The 21,025-nt window shown below is 45.0% G+C and overlaps 1 long non-coding RNA gene and 1 pseudogene across 1 annotated transcript; both read right to left on the reverse strand.

The window, feature by feature from the left end:
* Nucleotides 1–697: 697 nt before the first annotated feature.
* LOC133082950 (diacylglycerol O-acyltransferase 2-like protein 6) lies at nucleotides 698–19,961 on the reverse strand (annotated as a pseudogene).
* Nucleotides 12,451–13,596, reverse strand: LOC133082954 (uncharacterized). The gene is made up of 2 exons (XR_009699095.1): nucleotides 13,521–13,596; nucleotides 12,451–12,614 (listed from the first exon to the last, which is right to left on the reverse strand). It is a non-coding gene; the product is annotated as an uncharacterized LOC133082954 (long non-coding RNA).
* Nucleotides 19,962–21,025: the final 1,064 nt, after the last annotated feature.

Here is a 21,025-nt window from a genome sequence, read left to right on the forward strand (position 1 = left end):
ATTCTGTCCTGTCTCCTACACTGTGCAGCAGTTCTGGTTCCACTCCTCCACCTTTTCTGTCAGCTACAGAGTACAGGGTGGATAAAGAAGAGGAAAATGGCTCTCCACAGACTAGCTTTCTGGCTAGGTTCCAGGGAAGCCCAGTAGTGAACCACACAGTAATAGTCATATCCTGTTTTATATATCTAGAGCTTTGTTTCTATAGAAGAAATGGCATAATTATTTTTAATAAAGTTTTTGCCAGTGTAGAACTGTGTCACAGCTGAGGGAATCGTGTCTGCTTTGGATCAGGAAAGCATAACTCAGGTCCCTGGTTTACCTTGTGGTGGCCCCCAAATTGTAAGGAAAGGGCCAAGGGCCTAGGAGGAAACAAACCATCCTTGTTCTCAACAAGGTTTCTAAGCTTCAACCTAAATAGTGATGGTGTCACTAAGGCTCAGGAAGAAAGGGCATGGTGTTCTTTAACTTCTAATTCCTCTGATCAGAGTTGGCTGGTGTCAGGGGGCAAAAAAGATCTGTGGACTCACAAGACTCTGCTTACTAAACTGGGTTGTTGCCCACTCTTCCCCATGCCTCAGGTTCCTTCCTCTAAGCTAGACTCATTAAGTACTTTCTGGCTTGGTTGGCCTCCTCACTCAACCCTGAGATCCTCCCCTCTCCCCAGATTCTTCTTTCCATGTGGCCCTACTTCGATCCCTTAATGTTTTGGGGGTTCAATAATGGGGAAATCCAGCTCCTGTTTTATGATTGTCAGCTCCTGGGTCTCAGGAGGCCATACTGTAATTTGTGCTGGTCAAACAGCTTGCACAGGGCGCTGATGTAGAGTGCGTGGTACTTGTCCACCGCCTTTTTGTTTGGCTTCTTAATCTTGGGAATTGGCAGGGGCTCCCCAGCTGTGGGGAAGGAGGAGAGACAAGCATCAGATCTTTCCCCCCACCCAACTCAAATTACCCATTCCTCAGAGGGAGCCACATACTGAGACTCAGTATCTGGGTTCTCTCCACTTCCTTTGTTCTTTCCCTCTGCTCCAACCCCATCCTGTCCCATGTTCTCCAAATACCTAATCTCGTGCATGCTTAAGAGAATGAGAATAAACTCAGAGTGCTGAAGGAATGTATACGAATAATGATGCCCTCATGGCAGCTGTTGAACTGAGTCCTTCCCATGAATGGCCACGGCTCTGATCTGTTTAGCTGTCCTCCTCACTCTGCCCTCAACCACAGCTACTGGAATTCCCATTGCCTGTCCCTGCTGTGTGCCGGGTCCCCTGAGACTTGAGGGATGACCTGGGTGGGGGGAATGAAGGACCAGAGTGGTCCAAAGATGCTGGAAAACTTACCAACAGTGACAGTGGGCCGATTGAAAGGCAAGAATCCCCAGGATCTCGACTGAGGCCCCGGCCGTGGGAGGTAGAGAAACTTAGTCTCAGGGTTTTTTTGATTCTGTCCTGCACGGTTTTTTGGAAGAACCTTAGCCACGTGCCTTCAGGGAAGGTCTCTTGATTGTGAACCTCATTCTCTCCAAAGGAATAGGAGGGGACAAGGTACGATCTGCAAAGAGACGGGCAGAAGTGTGAGTTCTCCCAGGAATCTCACCGCAGTGAAACCCTCTCCAAGGTAGGAAACCTCTACAATCTCCCCATTATAGGACAAGAGTCCAAGCACCCAAACATCTCCAGCCTTGTGTCTCATTCTTGCTATGCTCCACACCCACCCCTCACAAGGGAACCCTTTGAGGGGAGTTGCTGCACCTTGTCTTGTGATGGGAGGAAAGTAATCTCAGGAAATCTAATAGCCCTTATTGTACCCAGCATCCAGAGTGATCTTCCTAAACTGTGTATCTAGACATGTCACTCCTCTCTTTAAAACTCTTCCAGAGCTCCTCACTTTGTACCACACTGCTTAGCATGGACTTTGTGCTCTAGCCTTGTCTACCTGGCTAGCTTCCCCTCTCCCCAGCCTTTTGTTGCAATCTGCTTAGCCATACTAAGTGTGCCACGTTCTCGCTTGTCTATGCGTCTTTGTACATCCTGCTCCCTCTGCCAGAAATGCCTTCCTTCTGTCTTCACGTGGGTAATTCTATTTCAGCCTTCACTACTCAGCTCCAATTTCATCCCCTTGAACAACCTCCAGTTCTTTGACCCGCTCCAATTCCTTCCACTCCCACTCCCTGTATCTAGTGCTTACCTCTTTCCTACACTAACACTACCCCAACTCTGTACTACAGTCATCACCTTGCCTGGCTGACTCCCAGTAGACAGCAAGCTAATCAAAAGGGGGAACTATGTCTTATTCATCTTTGAACCCCAGGGCCTGGCATAGTGCCAGACATGTCAACATAGGCCTTCACTGAATGCCTGAGTTCTTCTCCCTTTTGGTCTGACTGGTAATGCCTACTAATACTTCAATTCACAGTTCGGATGTCACCTACTTATGAAACTTCTACTTTGGGTGAAAGGCTTTCCATCAATTGGTGCTCTCATAGTGCTTTATACATATGTCCATTATGTCACAGCTTTCATTCAACAAATAGGTATTGAGTTCTTTCTATGTGCCAGCACTTTTTTAAGCCCTTGGGACACATCAGTGAACATAATGGATTAAAAAAAATCTCTGTCCCCGTGGAGCTTACCTTTCATTAAGAGAAGACAGACAATAAACAATAATAATGAACAAATACAAAACCATATATGTAAAGAAATAAAATTGATGACGTATGAGGAGATAAGTGCAATGGGGAAAAGATCCAGCAGGATGGTCAGGATAGACCTTATTGAGAAGAGACACTGAGCAAAGACCTGGAGAAGGTAAAGGAATAAGCCTAAGAGTTATTTGCAGGAATAATGTCCCAGACAGAGGGGACAGCTAGAGCAAAGACCCTAAGGGAGGAGCGTGTGGCTTGTTTGAAGGATAGCGAGGAGGTCAGTGTAGCTCTAATGGAGTGAGCAAGGGGGAGGGCAGTGGCTGATGAGATCAGAGATGTGGCAAGATCATTTAGGGTCTTGCAGGTCCTTGCAAAGACTTTGGTTTTGCTCGGGGTGAAATGGAAGCCACTGGAGCATTTGGAGTAGTGACATGATCTGACTCACACTGAATAGGATCATCCTGGCCATGGTTGAGAATAGACTCTTGGATGTGAGGGAGGCAAGGATAGAAGCAGAAAGAGCACTTAGGAGACTGTTGTAATAATCCAGGGGCGAGACAATGGGGTGGTAAACCAGGGGGTGATAGTTGAGATGGTAAGTGGTTGGCTTCTGGATATATTTTGTAATTATATGTGAACATGTCTGTCTTCCATTGGACTGTGAGTTCCTTAAAGGCAAGGACTAGGTCTTATTTATTTTTATATCCTTAATGCCTAGTACTATGCCTGACACACAGTAGCTGTTCAATAACTGCTGAATGAATGCATTCTATTTCTCAAAACAGATTACATGCTCTTTGGGGGCAGTATACATGTTTTTTGCATCTTTGCAATCCGCTCAGCATCAAGCCCAGTGTCTTCCTTGCCCTGGGTAAGTTTTCTGGGCCTCACAGTTCATGAGTTGATATAGGCTGAAGCCCCACTTCCCCAGACCCCCAGCCTACCAGGCTAATGGGCAGAAGGTAAAGGTCTTTTACTGTTTTTTCTCCAAATTCAAGTTTTAAAAGTACCCACCAGAATGTGTCTGGAGGCCCAAACACCCTTAAGGCACAGTGTGAGCGAGTAGAGAGAAACAATCAGAATGAAGAGGGAACCACCTCTAACAGGTTTCTGAGGAAGGGTACCATTCTGGAGAGGTGCTACAGAGGACCTACGGCACCCTGATGATAGGGCACCAGAACCTAGGGACCCACCCTGTCTTCAGTGCCAACCTCACAAAACCTTTATGCTGTTTAAGGAGGATGGTAGAGGCTCCTGGGTGGCACAAGAGGGCTTCAGCAGCTCCACCCACCACAATAACCACAGCATTGCCCAAACCTTTCTTGGTCAGCAAATACTTCAAGGCCAACTCACTCACTGGGCACACACCTGTGAAACCAAAGAGTCAAGTGGTATAACAAACTTGGTGCTTGGGGACGGGATAAGGGGTTCCTCCAGGGTCTTCCTGCTGGAGACAGTTCTTCTGTCTCTTGACTGTGCTTGTTTCCACTCTTCTGCCTTTAACCTCCACATCCTAGTTTAGCCCTGAGGTTGGTCCTTAGGGTCAGCTGCTTGCCTTGCAGCTCTGCGCTACTACAGTTGGGGCTACATTGAGTTCTTCTGCCTACTTTCTCTTAACTCTATAGGATTTAAGCCCATCCCTTCCTTCTCTACCCAGGAACTACAGCTGTCTTCCACTCTCCCCAGGCTGATGGCAATTGAGGCTCTCCAGAGTTCTCTTCCCTAGGAGTAATGAGGAATAGCCACCACCAACCTATTTCCTCCTTAGAGCAACCTGGCAAAGGGAAGCCATTGGCTGGGGGTTCTGGAGAGTAGGCAGACCCAGGATCCTGTCCAAGCCAAATTGAAATGTAGATGAACCGTGGAATGAGGATGACATCTTGCTGCTCTACAACAGTCACAGAGTCTTTCCTCACCTCTGTTTTCCAACTTTGCCCTGTGCTCACCTTCTGTTCTCTCTTGGGATGGCAGACATTGGCTCCAGGCCACAGTCCTTGAGATCCAGGGTCATACCAACCTCAGAGGGGAGCAGAATCATCCTCTGGGACTCTAGTGGTCCCACCTGGCCCCTCCAGATATCAATGTATCTTACATTTAATGTTTGGCTTCAGTTGTTTTCTGGTGTCCAGAAGGATGGATATTCATCCAAAGAGAAGGACATTTGGCACAGTACCACGGCTTGAAGCCTGGCATGAGGAAGTTTTCCTGGATTCTGACGGATGCCTATCCTTTATCCCTTGATGTCTTATGCAAGTTCAAAGGGGTTCTCAGGAGATGAAGTTCATGGGCCAGGAGGGTACCAGCTAGTATGAAAGACTTAAAAGTGTCTTTGAGACACCCTGAGATGAGAGCTGCTAAATAAATGACTGGCCAAAAGAAGCCAGTTGACATCCCCCAAAAGTCAGGCAAAGTTCATCTGAGCTGTCCCATTCATGCCTCATTTTCCCTATATTTGGTTTTGATATTTGGCTATTGCTTTCTGCTTTCCACTTTGGCTTTGATCCTGAACTCCAGGCTTCTGCTTCCTCCTCTGAAAGGATCCATGGCAACGCTTATGAATGCATATAACTTATCCTGCTGCCTAATCAAACCCTGCCTCTCAGACCTTGGACAGAACCTGAGGCTTGGCCACATATTCCTGTTACTGGCCCAGTGTGTTCTGGACTCATTTTCTACTAAGAAGTCCTCTTCCAGCAGGGAGTGAGAACTGGACTGACTGTCAAGTCTTATAGAAGTTGGAGCCCTGAGGTAGGTCAGAGAATGGAATGATTTCTTATACCCACCCACTGACATCACATAATCTCACACAATTGGGATCCAGAAGATCCCTTCCAAGGTCCCTACATAAGGAGTGATGGCTGGGAAATTCTGAGCAAAGCCAGTGGCCTCAGTGGCAAAGTTGATGAAGACACCATAAGAGAGAATGCCATGGGGATGGTTGGCAATGATATAGTTGTGTTTGGGACAGAGGTCATGAGTCTTCACCAGCTGTTAGAGGGAGATTGAATCAGAGTAGTGGATAGAAGGAAGAGAGGACACGTGGACTCAGATCCCAGTAGGTAGCCTGTGTTTCCCTTGGGGAGCCCCAAATCCCTATTCACTGGGATGTCTTCACTGCCACAGGATTGCCAGGGATTATGATGCTCAGAGAGGCTGACCTGGGTCTGCCACTCTGAGGCAAGGTGTTATCCATTTGTCTCCCCACCTGCCCATCCATCTTGGGTCCCTATTCTGCATTATGCCTCTGGGCCTTTATGTCCACTGCTGGCCACCAAAGCCTTTGAAACCATGGGGCTGAATAGGGAGGAAGAGCCTGGGTAAGAGGGAATGAGGGCACCCAGAGGTAGCATAGTCACCTTTACTGGGAAGTAATTTGGAAATAATTCCAGAGGGTCCAGTTTCATACCCAAGTTGAACGCCTACCACCTGCAGGTATGGAAGGGAAGGGAAGACTCGGTGAGATCTTGCCAATCCCTCTACTTCTCTCGGAGGTGAAGGGTTCTTCCTAAAATCTTCAGGTCACTAGAGGGGCCTCCTTCTCACATTTCCATATCTTGGGCACAGAGCTATAGGTACTGTCCCTAAATCCAACTCCCAAGGAGACACAGGAAGTCCCGGCTCCTCTGGAGCAGTCAGAAAGGTGGGAGGGAAGTAGTAGGATGCTGGGAGCACCCTCCCAGAAACCAGCCTCAATTCTTCCTGGGAAACCTGGCAGAGACCTCTGTTCCTTGCTGAGCTTTGCCCTCCTGTCTCCCTTTGCCTTCCTGTGCTCCTCTCCCTCTCTCCTTCGCTTCGCCTCCCTGACCTCCTTTCCTTTCCCTTTCCTCTTCTTTCCTCTCCCCACCTCTTTTCCATCTGTCTCTCCCACTCTCTCCTTCCACCCCCACCCCAGCCCTGTGGTTCCATCCTTGGTACAGACAGGGACCACCACTCTTCCCCTGTTTCTTACCTTGACTGTGGGTGTTCCAGTCATAGGCGAGCCAGGCTAAGGCGAGCACACACAGCATCCCGAATTTAGTGAACACCAGAAAGTAGGGTATAAGAAGAATAGGAATAGCTCCTGAGGGGACACAAAGGGTTCGTGCCCTTCAGTTCCCTTCAAGTTTAATACACCTATCATAACCCCAATCTCTGCTCTGTAGTGAAGGAGCAGGTCGAGGCTGGTGTGAGACTCTTCTCTCCTCATCACACCCCACAACCCCCTACCCCGCTCCTAGCTCTGCTGTGGTCCAGGATGACCTCTGAGTCCCTGGATCTGGGTCCCCTTGATGGCTGATATCTTAACTGAGGAAACAGCAGAACCATGACCTTCTCAGAGTAGGTCCTCAGCTGGGGTCAAAGGACAGCACTACTTGGCAATTGGAAGGAAACAACATCTTGGGCCGGTGGCTTACATCCTCATTCTGAGACCTCAGGAAGTCCTTTCTGAAAGCTCAACCCTCTTTCCTTTGTGCAACTGCTCTGTCAGCACACTCCAGTGGAGAGGGGCGGCCTGCAGTGTATGGGCTGTTTGATGCTGAGAAGAAAACACATATTAGAAACTGCTTTACTTTGTTCAATTTTGTCCCATTCGAAATGTCTCAAACGTTCAGAAGGGGGAAAAATCATCTCTGTTAGCAAAGGGTCACAGCAGGCTGTGAAATGCAGACGTGATATATCTTACAGCAGTGGGAGTTGAATTCCATTTTAAAATCTGCATTCATGAGAAAGAGGGGCTCAGTACAGACACTGTGAATTTAAAAATACCCAGCTAAAAGAATGACTTCTTTGACCAGATAATATCATAGTAGATAAAAGTTTCAGAGAAGGGGAAGAAACTCAAGAGTTACCTGCCAGCAGGTTTGTCTCTTGCATTTTGGGCTTAGATGAAAATAACAGGAAAAAGATGGAATGGGCATTTAAAAAACAAAAAAAAGTCGTGTTATGGAGTAGAAGAAACCTTAATGATAGGCTGAATTCCCCTTACAAGAGCTGGCTGAAGTGGTTGTTGTAAGCATACTAATTAAATAGGAAAAATAGCAGGGGGAGGAATTTTATGGGAAGATTGCCATGGATACAAATCTTGCTACCTCTGACCCTCATAAAAGATGAGAGTAAATTTGCTGGGTAAGCTTCAGAAGAAAACTCAGATAATGTTAAATATGAATGATTATTATTTTTTTTTCAACTTCTTTATTGGAGTATAATGGCTGTACAATGGTGTGTTATTTTCTGCTTTATAACAAAGTGAATCAGCTATACATATACATATATCCCCATATCCCCTCCGTCTTGCATCTCCCTCCCACCCTCCCTATCCCACCCCTCTAGGTGGTCACAAAGCACTGAGCTGATCTCCCTGTGCTATGTGGCTGTTTCCCACTAGCTACCTATTTTACATTTGGTAGTGTATATATGTCCATGCCACTCTCTCACTTCGTCCCAGTTTACCCTTCCCCCTCCCCATGTCCTCAAGTCCATTCTCTAGTAGGTCTACGTCTTTATTCCAATCCTGTCCCTAGGTTCTTCAGAACCATGTTTTTGTTTTTTTTTTAGAATCCATATATATGTGTTAGCATACGGTATTTGTTTTTCTCTTTCTGACTTACTTCACTCTGTATGACAGTCTCTAGATTCATCCATGTCTCTACAAATGACCCAGTTTCATTACTTTTTATGGCTGAGTAATATTCCATTGTATATATGTGCCACATCCTCTTTATCCATTCATCTGTCAATGGACACTTAGGTTGCTTCCATGTCTTGGCTATTGTAAATAGTGCTGCAATGAACATTGGGGTGCATGTGTCTTTTTGAATTATGGTTTTCTCAGGGTATATGCCCAGTGGTGGGATTGCTGGGTCATATGGTAACTCTATTTTTAGTTTTTTAAGGAACTTCCATACTATTCTCCACAGTGGCTGTATCAATTTGCATTCCCACCAACAGCGCAAGAGGGTTCCCTTTTCTCCACACACTTAGAGGGATTTTTTTTTAGTAGATTTTAAAAGTATTTAATTTAATGGGATTTTCTATGCAGATGATCATGTGATCTGTGAATTAGGACAGTTGTATTTCTTACTTTTCAATCTGTATGCTTTTCTTTCTTTTTTTTTTTTTCCTCTTGCTTTATTGCACTTGTTAGGACTTTTAGTACGATGTTGAATACAAATGGTGAGAGTGAACGTCCTTGCTTTGCTCCCCATGTTAGGGAGAAAGCTTTCAGTCTTTTACCATTAAGTATGATATTACCTGCAGGTTTTTTTTTTTTTTTTTTTTACAGATGCTCTTTATCAAGTTGAGAAAATTGCCTTCTATTCCTAGTTTGCTGAGAGATTTTATCATGGATTAAAGTTTGTCAAATGCTTTTTCTACATCAACTGATATAATTGTGTGTGTATTTTCTCCCTTAGGTGGTTAATATGTTAGGCTACATTGATTGATTTTCAAATATTTACACTTGCATTCTGGGACAGAGCTCACTTGGTCATGGTATATTAATCTTTGTTTGATTTGCTTGTATTTTTTTGAGGATTTTTGCATTTATATTCATGAGGGATATTGGACTGTAGTTTTCTTTTTTGTACTGTTTTGTCTGGTTTTGGTATCAGGGTCTGGCCTCATAAATGAGTTGGAAAGTGTTCCTTCCTCTTCTATCTTCTGAAAAAGATTGTGTAGAATTTGTGATATATCATCTTTAAAATGTTTGGAAGAATATGGCATTGAAACCAAACCAACTGGGTCTGCAGATTTCTGTTTTGGAAGGTTTATAACCTTCCAAAATTAAAATTTACTGTAATTAATAGTTACAGGTTATCTATTTCTGTTGGGTGAGTTTTGGTTGTTTGTGCTTTTCAAGGAAGTCTTCAAATATAATTGTTAATTTGTCTATTTTTTTCCAGTTCTGTCAGGTTTCACTTCATATATTTTAAAGCTCTATTGCTAGGTGCATAGAAATTTAGGATAGTTATGTCTTCTTGGTGAATTGACCTTTTTACCATTATGTAATATCCTTTTTCACCCTTGGTCTTGATTTTAAAAAAATAAATTGAAACCTGTACACCCTCACATTACTAATGATTACTAGCTTAAGTTAAAGATGGTACCAATATGAATCTAAGTGGGTCCTTTCTTCAAATCATTTCTGATTCATTTTGCTTGCTCACTTTTCCCATATAGTAATAGTCAACATTTACTGTACACGCATCATGTAAAACTAAGTATTTTATATGTGTATTTTATTTAATCTTCATAAAGCCCCCATTAGAACAATAATCATTCTCATTTTGTGAATGAGGAACCCAGGTTCAGAGAAGTTAAATAACCACTTAAGGTCACACAGCCAGCTAGTGGGTGAGCCAGAGTTGAGAACGCACACTCTTCCTCCAGAGACTGTACTCTTTGCCACTGAGCTCTAATTATTGCTTTCCTTAATCAATTATTAATTCCTGTCAGTTCTGTCCTCCAAACATCTTTCAAATTATTCCATTCCCCACCTCCATGCTACCATCCGGTCCAAGCCACCACTCTCTCTCTCTAAGCCGACTGCCAATGTCTTCCCAACAGGTTACCTGCTTCGATTTGAGCCATGATGCAGCCAGCATGCTAAATGCAAATCTCTGTCCTTCTATAGCATATAACCAAGAACATGGCTGGTTTGTCAAAGAGACATTTCTGTGGTTCTGTGATTACTTAACGGATCAAAATTAGTGATAAATATGAGAATCTATGGGAGTTAATGGTAATTCAATAATTCAACAACTCACATGTCTTCCTATGACTCTTAGGATCCAGTCCAGTCTCATAACCTTGGTTCTGAAGGTCCTCAGTGATGGAGCCCCTGGCCATCCCCTGGTTCTCTGCATGCCACCATACTGTTCTTCTGTCAGTTTCTTCAACTCATTCTGTTCCCCAGTCTCCGGGCTTCTGTGCATGTTGTCCCTTTTGCCTGAAAGACTCTTTCCTCAGCTCGTTGCCTGACTAGCTCCTATTCATATTTCGGGCCTCAGGATAAATGTCACAGTTTCAACATTTTGGAGCTGTCTTTAACTTCTCTCCCTTTCCAAAAAAAAAAATATATATATATATATATCTCCCATTCATCCTCCTGCCTCTGTCTCCATTGCCACTGCTGTGGTCCAGAACTTGATCTCCTCTGGTCTGGACTGCAGCCTCTTGTCTATTCTTGCCTGCTGGTCTCTTCCCCTCCAGTCTATTTTCCATGCCGCAAATATATTTTTAAAACACAGTCATAATGTTGTTTGCCTCCTCTGAAGCCTTCAGTATTTTCCCACTGCTGACAGGATAAAGTCCGAACATGTTAGCCTGGTGTTTAAGGCCCTCCATGGGCTGGCCCCACACACCTTCTTGGCCTCATCTCTCAGCACCGGCACTCACACCCCTTATGATGTAGCATGAGGTGATCATAACCACACTGCTGTAAGGACACAGGGTGATCTGAAGTGGCTCATGGATGGAAAGTTATTTTAATGTGTAGTGAATAAAAGTGAATTCATGGTGGTAATGTAAAGTTTCCTGTTAGAATATATTAACTTAGGTTACAGGAATGAGTCAATTTGGGGAAAAAATATTAAGTAATAATAGCATAAGTGGTACTCAGCTGTGGGAAGAACCAGAAAGTGGGATGCAAATGGCTGAAGAATGGGAAACGGGGGTCCAACCACTTTAGTCTACTCCCCATTCTTTCAACCCACCATGCAATTTCACCTCTCCATGCCTTTGGTGATGCTGTTCCCTTATTCTGACTACCCGCTCTCCAACTTTCTGTCTATATCAAAATTCTCTCAGCCCTCAAGGCTTAGCTCAAATGATACCTCCTTGATGATATCTTTGCTTATTCTCTGGTCAGAATGAAGAGTTCCCTCCTGTACACACCCACAGCACATTACTTCTGCATCTATTTGGCCCTGTTTCATTTTGCTTCTTGTGTAGTTAACACCTTACATGGCTGGCCCTTTGCCTTTTAGACAGTAAGCTTTTTTTTTTTTTAATAAATTTATTTATTTTTGGCTGCGTTGGGTCTTTGTTGTGGTGCGCGAGCTTCTCATTGCAGTGGCTTCTCTTGTTGCGGAGCACAGGCTCTAGGCACGCGGGCTTCAGTAGTTGTGGCTCACGGGCTCTAGAGCACAGGCTCAGTAGTTGTGGCGCATGGGCTTAGTTGTGCCATGGCATGTGGAATCTTCCCTGACTAGGGCTCGAACTATGTCCCCTGCATTAGCAGGCAGATTCTTAACAACTGCGCCACCAGGGAAGCCCTAGACAGTAAGCTTCTTGAAAACAGCCTGCAGCACAGTGCCAAGCACAGGAGGATGACTCAGGATAAATATATTTGTTACATTCAGTTGTAGCACAGGGACGTTTGATTTCAAAATTCTCCAAGTGACAGGTGAATGTTAACAGGGAAAGAAAGCACCAATGCCCTTATTCCAAATAAAGAAAGGCCTTCTGAGGTTCCAGGGTGTGCATGAATGTGTAAGGCTATGGGCAGCCTGTCATTTCTAGTGTAAAACGAAAACCCGGCGTCTTAATCAGTTGGCTCAAAGCCTTCAGAAATCCAAGAATGTGGCTGGTTTGTCAAAGACGAATATCTGTGGCTTTGTGATTACTTATTGGATCTGTATTACTATAAATATAAGAACCCGCGAGAGTAAAAAAAAGATAACTTAGTAATTCAGCAAACATAGACTAAGCATACCTCATGTGAAATATCTGTGCTAGAAGCAATGGGGGCAGGCTTGGGGCCTGGAAGGAGGAGGGTGAAGAGCATAAGTATGAAAACGACGAAAATAACTTAAGTATGGTTACTGATACCTTGTATAGAGCATTTATTGTCAACAAGCACACTGTTCAGCACTTAATGTGCATTAGCTCATTTAATCCTCTCATGACCCTGAGAGGTAGATAATTTTATTATCCCCATTTTACATATGAAGAAACTGAGGCTCAGAGACATCATGTATCTTCATTTCAAGCTTTGGGGAAAAAAATAGGTAGCATTTGTTGAGTCTTTATTATGAAACAAGAGCTACTTTAAGCACTTTGTGTATGCTTAATTAATTTTAAGTCATATTAAGACATGTAAAAAATAAAGTTCCTGCTTTCCAGAAACTCATAGTCTAGAGGGGAAAACTGACACCATAAATAATGGATATATCCTAGAGGGTGAGAACAATACAGTTAGGGTTCAAATGTCATTATATGGGGACCAAAGGAGAAGACCATTCTTTACTACCAGGCAACCTAGAAAGCCTTCTTGCAGAAGGTAAGAGTTAAATTGAATCTTGAAGGAAGAGTAGGATTTTGACAGATGGATTTGTGGCGGAAGGGCCTTCCACGCACAAGGAAGAGCTCGAAAGAAGGCTTGGAGATGGAAGAGTCCAAGGTCTGTGAGTAATACCATAACCTGCAAAAGTACAGGGAGCATGGGAAGCCATGGAACAGGAGATGACACTGGGAAGGAAGCAGGGGAGCTCAGGTCCCATGTTGAATGGAATGAGAAGCCAGTGATTGTTCTTAGCAGAGGAAGAGCGTGATCATATCTGCGTATCAGTAAGATCATCTGAGATGACTGTGTGAGCAGGAGAAACGGTAGGCAGGGAGGTCAGCTAAGAGTTGCAGTGACTTAGATGAGAGGCAACGGGAACCTGAAATCAGCTACTACTTCAGAAATCAATTTGAAAGATACTATGGAGGCAGAATTTTCAGGGGTTTGCAGTTGACTGGATGTAGGGGGTGAAGGAGAGGGAGTAGTGAATGATGCCTTGAAAGGGCCTGTGGGAATGCTCGGAAGGTATCAGAGTCTCTGTTTGCCTCATTTTCTAGGATCTAGTTACTCATTATTCTTCCTGAAGGTGCAATGAATTTAGAGTCTAGGGTACCTGTCTCAGAAGTGGTAGTCACTCTTCTGTTGATCAAACGTCTTCTAAGGTGGGGTGGTTGAGCTCTGATGTCAATTTCTATAACAGAAAGAAAATGAACATCTACTGAGGGTTTTCTTTGCTCTTTGATTTTCAGAATGGTCTTGAGAGCTCTGTTCTACAATGGTAGAGGGTGAATGACTTACTCGCACAAGCTCACACAACAAGTAAATGGCAGACCTGGTCTGTCTGACTCCCAAGAGTATGTTCTATTTTTTGTATTATCAGCAACCAGAGATAGGAGGCAGACCCACACACACACACACACACACACACACAAAGATGTCTATGAGAGAGAAAAAAGAACAAGGGGTGGACTCAAAGGTCTTTACTGAGGAGAAGAAATCTGGAAGAATCAACAGTGTCAAACCTGGTCTTGCAAGAAATATAACAATGACAAGACGTGGCTCCTGTTTTCATGGAGCTTATTGGGTAGAGGAGGCATAGGGTATAAAGGCTGCTATGCAAGCAATTTTTCCAAAGTGCTCTGGGCTTTCAGAGATAAAGTAGTCTCAGGTTGCCAGGAAAATGTTGCAGAGAAGGTATGACTTGAGCAATATCTCAAAGGAGGGGTTGTCCAGGGATAGTCCAGGAAGGGTGATCAGGGAATCTTTTAAGTGGAGGAAATAGAGCAGAAGTGAAGGAGTGAGAGAGTAAGTACCCTTCACATTTGTTCTGTGAATAGATTGCCTGGAATACGAGCTTCGCCTAGGGGAAGAGTAGGGGGATGAGCTGGTAAAGAGTTTGAGGCAGAGAGTGCAGCAGTGCCTTGAATGCCCAGGATAACACATTTGTACTTCATCAAGTAGGCAAGGGAAAACCGCTGACTATTTTTGAGCAACAAAGGGCTGTAATCAAAGATGCATTTGAAAGACTCTTCTGGCTGTAAGCAGTGGAATATATGGGAGAGGGTGGAGAATAGAAGGCCAGGAAAGAGGATATTGCAACAGTTTAGATAGATGGCAATACAAGCCCAGAAAAGAAGAGACAGATGGACAGCCATCCTTTAACTGGAAGCTGGGCCTCAGAGGGGCTCTCAGGAGCATTGCCTAATTCCAAGGGTCATGAATATTTATATTCCACATCTCCCCCAAACCATCTCTTCATTCTTCTCTCCTCACTTCTTTTCTCCTTCTTGTCCCTCTGTCTTTTCTCTCCCCCTCTTCCCTACTTTTTCCCCCATCACTGCCAGTAGTGTTCAGTAATCAGCCATGATTCTCAACATCATTCAGGAAGGAAGAGAAGTGCTGAGGGAGGCTCTGAGCAAGACAGAAAGAATGAAGGAAAGAGGGTGAGAAAAAGAAGGAAGAAATGAATTAGGAAGGAGGAAGGGAGAGAGGAAGGAAGGAAGGACACTTTTCTGTAAGGAGCATTTACTGGGAACCAGGCCATGGACCCCTTTGGCAGTCTGGTGAAGCCCTTTTCTGAACAGTATTTTTTAATGCACAAAATAAAATACACAGAGTTACAAAGGAAACTCATCATAGTACAACACCGTTATCAAAATATTGCCAAAAATGTCATACAGTAACATGGGCTTCTTGATTTATGCATGAAATAACCACACCTAATGGTAGTTCCAATACCTGTTGGAATTTGGACGTGGTAACGAGCATAAATGAACTTTTGAGATGACTGCAACAACTGGCATGTGAAATGTAAATCTCTGTGATGTCTATTACCGACAAATTCACAGGTATTTCTGTGGTTTGCTGCCTACATTCATCATTTCAATATGAGGTTAGTGAAAATAAACAGGTAATTTTTTCCATCCAAATTCAACGTTGTCCCTCCCTGCCTCAGTCTAGGTCTATAGGTCCCTAGTTAAGAAGCACTGCTCTACGGGGTCATATAGCCTCCCAGAGATTGGACTTGGCAGCCTCCTAACCTGTCCTATGCTTCAGGATGACATTTCTCCACGTCCAGTTTCCAAACTTGCCCCTGTAATTGGCTGCTCACAAAGCCCTGGTTTCTGACTGAGAAAAGCTTCAAGCTCTCAGCCCATTTGCCCAGTACCGATGACTGTCATTCTCTGAGTCCATTGAAGAACTGGCCCTTTCTCAAAATTCTGTCTAATGAGTCACTCATGCAGCCCACAGATTTTCCATAATTCTCTCATCATAGTCTTATCCTGGAAAATCACCTTACGTCTACCAGTAGCACCAACTCTGCCCCTGCCCCCGAATAGGACTCTTTTCAGCTAGTTCACAGGGGACAGTCCTGAGAGAAGGCTGGGGTAATCTTTAAACCAGGAAACCTGCAGCCTCACTCCTGGCCTTCATGCCCCTCAGATGGGAGGAGAAAAATCTAATGAACACAACAGTAGCCATCTCTCTGGGTGGAGAGGCACAGTCCTTCCCAGAGAGAGGGGACCAACCAAATGATCTCTTTGGAGCCCTCCTCATCTGGAGATTCCTGGTCTCTTTCTTCATCTGTTCTCTTGTGCTCTCCAGCCCCTGGGGTTCACTCACCTACAAAGACATAGACTGGGATCCACTGCAAAACAGAGAGTGTTTGGAGGCTTTCCTGAAGATACAGATGGGAGAGGAAGGCAATGGCCACGGTGTTGTTCTGTTGTGGTAAGAAGGCTGGTGCCTCCAAAGCTGAGCTGATTGCAGGTGCTTTGCTTTAATCTCATCACTGAGTCCTTTTATCTGCTGGAGGTTTTAGCCTTGACCTAACGTTTCTCCAGTCTTCCCTGTTCTCTCCTCACCTCAACTTCCTACACACACACCAGGATTTAGATCATACTTTCTAATCTCTCTAATATGCATCCTTTCCCCACAGATGCTCAATTGCCTCGGGCTGGTTCTAGCTGTGTGTGTGGGAGGTGGGGTGGGGAGGAGGGGTCCCTCATAAATTAGTGCAGGAAAAGGGAATGGCTTAGGCCTCAAATAGGATCTCTGAAAAGCAGTCTGCCCTGGTGGATGCTCTTTGACTCCTCCTGTCTTCTGCTGAGAGCCACCTAGTCGACTAGAGCCTTTTTCTGCATGAATATCTAGACTTCTCAGATCCCTCCTTGTGCCTCTGTTCCCAGGGGTTCTGTACCAGTGGCCAGTGGGAGAAGCATTGCACAGAGAGCAGACCTGGCTTTCGGTCCTGGCTCCGCCAAGTTCCTCCCCGGACGCTGTGGGGGAATCGCTCTGTCTCTCTAGATCTGTTGTTGGGAGGCATTCTAGCTGCTAAAGGCATGGACTTTAGAGCCAGATAGCTGGGGTTCAGATCTCAGCTCTGCCACTTACAAGTTGGCAAACCTCTGTGCCTCGGTTTCCCCAACTGTAAAATGGGGATAATAATAGCACCTGCTTCATAGGGTTGTTCTGAGGATTGAGTGAGTGAATGTAAAGCACTTAGCACACGGCCTGGCACACAGGAGGTATTACTGTAAGTGTTTCCTATTATTATTCTTCGTTTAATTAAATGAATGTCTACTGAACATCTATTATGTTTCAGGCTAAAAGGCTTGCTCCTGCACACCAGCCTTTTCAAAATTAAAGATTGTCTCCAGGTCCCAGGCCTGTGGATTCCTGTTTTTGGTAACTATCTGTTGAGTGATTACCGTTTGCCAGGTGCTGTTCTAGGTGTTGAGGATTCATTGGGGAAGAAGATGGGCATGATTCCTGCCTTCACTGAACTCACAATCTAGTGGAGGAGACAGACATTAAAAACTTACGAAACTGTCTATACACTTGAATTTCTGATAACCGTCCTAAAGGAAAAGGCCAGTAATTCTCAGCATAAGGCTTCTAATGTAGGTGCTCAAAAAATGTTTTTTGAATGTAATCAAAAAGGTTGCAGGGAAAATCAAATACAAAAAGGTATCAAGTGTCCTACAAGTACAAGGAAATATTGATTCCTTAGCCTTTTCCAGGAATATTAGTGGAACTCTGTCTCCCTCCCTATCTCCCACTCCGGCTTGGGCCTCCTCGATTAGACTGACTAATATGAATCTTCAGAGTTGAGCTTAGGGGATGGTTTTGGTGCACCTTGGGATGTATTGTCCTCCCCCAATGTACCCTCCATGGCCACTTGACATGCCACCCCTCCTCCTCTTCCTCTTTCTTTTCTTCCCCCTGGCTAGCTGGGGTTACCAAGCTGCTTCTTGGGGGCTAGTTGGCCACATACAGGGTGAGACGTATTAGAGTACATCTGCTCAGAATCTGCAGGGGAGAAGGGAAAGAGGTCAGAGGTGCGCCTGGGCTCTTCCAGGGCAAAGCACAGATGTGGGGAGGGCGAGAGTATCCCGGATAGATGAGTTCCAAAATGCTGCCAGCTCCAAGGCTGCTTACAAATCAGGTCTCTACCCCACTTCACTTTCAGATGGGTAAATGGAAGAGGCCTAGAAAGGGCTCACACAGGGTGTTAGATGCAGGGCAAAGACACACCGATTTCCATTTCTGTCTCCCTAATGTCCGGCTCAGGGCCTGGTACAGTGTAGGCATTCAAGTAAATGCTTGTGGAACAAATAATGAGGTCTGGTTTCCTGGTTCCTTAAGCAAGATGGACTGGTAGGGCTGGGCCATGACCCTGATTTGCCAGCCATTTCCCCCCCAAAACAAAGAGCATACCATCTGAGCTGGAGCCTTCCTGAGCCAAATGGACAAGGATAACATGAACACCAGTGAATGTAGTAAAAGCAGGAAGAAGAGAAGTAGGTGACCAGACAAATCCTGAATAACCAGCACTCATGATTTCTCAAGTACAATCCAACCAACCAACAAGCAAACCCTTAGCTGCCTCGGAGTAAGCAGTACCAAAGGAGAGGTGGCTGAGAAGCACAAAAGGGTCTGGTAGTTTCATTCATAGACATTTAGGGCTGATATGAGTCTAACCCTCAAGAAACTCACAGTCTAACATGTGAGGTGGATGGAATCACAGTATGGGGTGCCGTGGGGTGTGCAGACACAGATGAGAGAAGCATCCGCCAGCCTGAGGAGGACAGGGAAGCCTTTATGGAAGCAGAGGTGCTGCGGTGAGGAGAAAGGGTGCAAAAGGCATGGAAGGACAGCACGGGGAAGACTGCAATTAGCTCATCAAACCAGAAGCTAAGAAGCTTTGCAGGAACAACAGAAAACCAAAGAAGACTGGAAGGAAAAGGAGAGCAAGGGGACTTGGGAGCTCAGAAGAAGTGGGTGGAAGCGAGGGAAATGCTGAGAAAGAAGCAGCCCTAGGATTCTTCTTCCTGGATTCTGAAGGTTCACCCTCAGCCTTCAGAATGACTCATTTCTAGAAAGCTTTGGATAGCTTAGGTTTGCCATAATGTGTTTTCTTCTGATCTTTCCCCTTCAATCATACTCTTACTTGGTTCGGTACTGCAATTTCAGCAATACCTGAATAGGAGAACCTATTTAATGCCAGTCAATGGGCTAGGTACTATACAAGGGACATACATAATCCCTTCTTTCACCAAAGTTTTATTGAGGTTCTACTCAAGCCTGGCATTATTCTAGGTTGATAATCATGTGTGTGGTGGGTCAGGGGGCTGGCAGGGAGTGAAAAGTACACATGTCATCAATACAAGGATTGGGGCCATCAGAGAAGTACAAAGAAGATGGAGGGGAAGGCTAGTACCTGTGTGACCTTGGACAAGACACTTCCCTTCTCTGAGTCTTGGTTTCCTCCTCTGGAAAAAGGGACTAATCCTATTTATTTGCTGTGAGGAGTAGTGGTAATGTTTGAAACGTTCTCGGGCAGTGTCTGCCACTCAGAAGCTTTTCCATGGTACTGGTACTCAGCCGTGCGGGAGGGTGGCATTTGCAATGGGCTTCAACAGGCAGAGAAGTAGGGAGAGTGATCTGTCTTGTGGTGGCTGGGGAGACACAAAAGTCTGCAGGTTTGCTTTGTCACAGGGACTAGTTTCGTTTGATAGGAGCCTCAGGTTTGTGGAGGGGAGCAGAAAGAGAGAAGACTGGACATTGGCAAGTGGGGATGTCTTCCTCATAAATTCCTTTATGTCTGGAGATCAGCAGCTCTAGAAAGAACCTACAGAAAGTAAATGAACCCAGGAGTAGTGGCTGGAGGTGGGGACCGAGGAGGTGGAGGGTGGGACAGAACAGTGTATTTCAAAATCTCTTGGAAGTCACTGGATCACTTCTCAGGGCAGGCAGGCTCTGGGGAACAACAGCATATAGTGCCTTGGTTCAGGCTAGAATGACCGACTATGTCTATTTGCTAGGGGCTGAGGAGTTGCCCGGGACGCAGGACTTTCAGTGCTAAAACCAGGGTGGTTTGGGGCTTATTGGGACAGCTGGTCCTCTAGTTCAGGCCTTTGTCACTGTCTCCTGGACTTCAGCAGGCTGCTCCCCACTGCTCTACCTTCCTTTGGTCCTTTGCTGCTAGAGGATTGCTATCAAACACAGCTCTTACCCTCTGCCCTGTTTCTAACCCTCCAAAGGTTCCCATGGCCTCCGGGATCAAGTTTGAACCCGAGAGCCTGGCCTCCAGAGCCCTTGCTCCACTGGTTTCTGCCCCCCTTGAAAGTCTCACTTCCCATAACTTTCACACCACACCAGATACAGCCTCCTTTCCCAACCAGGAAGTGCCCTTTGCTATTCTGGGCCTTTGCCCACGGTGGTCTCTTATCAGCCTATGCATGCTTAGCATGTCCTACGCATGTTTCAAGTTGCTGTGAAAATGTCACTGTCTGAGATTCTCCACCCTGCTCTCTCCTCTGGATTCCCAAGGTACATTGTACATACTTTCGGGAGAGCACATATTAGGAAGTTAGTTTGAGAGTGTAGACCCCACTGCTATATCCAGCTTCTAGTGAGATGCTTCATGTACAGTAAGCTTTTGGTATATATATCTTGAATAGTCAGCATATTCACATGATTCAAAATTCAAAAGGGTCTATAGGGAAATTCAGTGAAAAGTCTCCTTCCCACTCCTGGCCTCTAACAATCCCACACCCCTCCTCCTCCTCCAGGGAAATTTTATGCATGCCCAAGCAAATAAGGTAATTTGCTTTGTTAAATGAATAAAGGCAATAACAGTAGAAACCTAGAAACAATACAAATGTTCCAAATCTGGGCCTGGCTAAGTAAGCAATTATATAGGAATCTTATAGACAATCTGCAGTCATTAAAAGTCATAAAAATTATTATAAGGTAGACTCAGTAGTATATGATATGGTAAGCTTTCAAAGCAGAGTATAAAGCAGACCTCTCCACTGAATACACTTTGTGAATATGTGGTCCCTTCAGTGATAGGATGAAAGGGGGTCTGAGAGAGAAATGATTGCTGCTTTAAGGTGAAGGGATTCTGGGTTTCCTTTTATGTAAAGTTGTTTGAATATGAAAAGAAAGAGGCTGCATTATTGTGAATCTGCCTGACGAAGAAGCGTGATTCATGATGGGACTCATTCATTCAGTAATTCATTCTGCAGACACTGAATGCCGGCTTTGTCAGGAGAAGGCCAGAAACAGTGCTGAGCTTCCCAGGAAAAGCACTAAGTAGGCGACAGGCCC

The sequence above is a fragment of the Eubalaena glacialis genome (assembly GCF_028564815.1).
Source record: "Eubalaena glacialis isolate mEubGla1 chromosome Y unlocalized genomic scaffold, mEubGla1.1.hap2.+ XY SUPER_Y_unloc_1, whole genome shotgun sequence".
NCBI classification, from domain to species: domain Eukaryota; kingdom Metazoa; phylum Chordata; class Mammalia; order Artiodactyla; family Balaenidae; genus Eubalaena; species Eubalaena glacialis.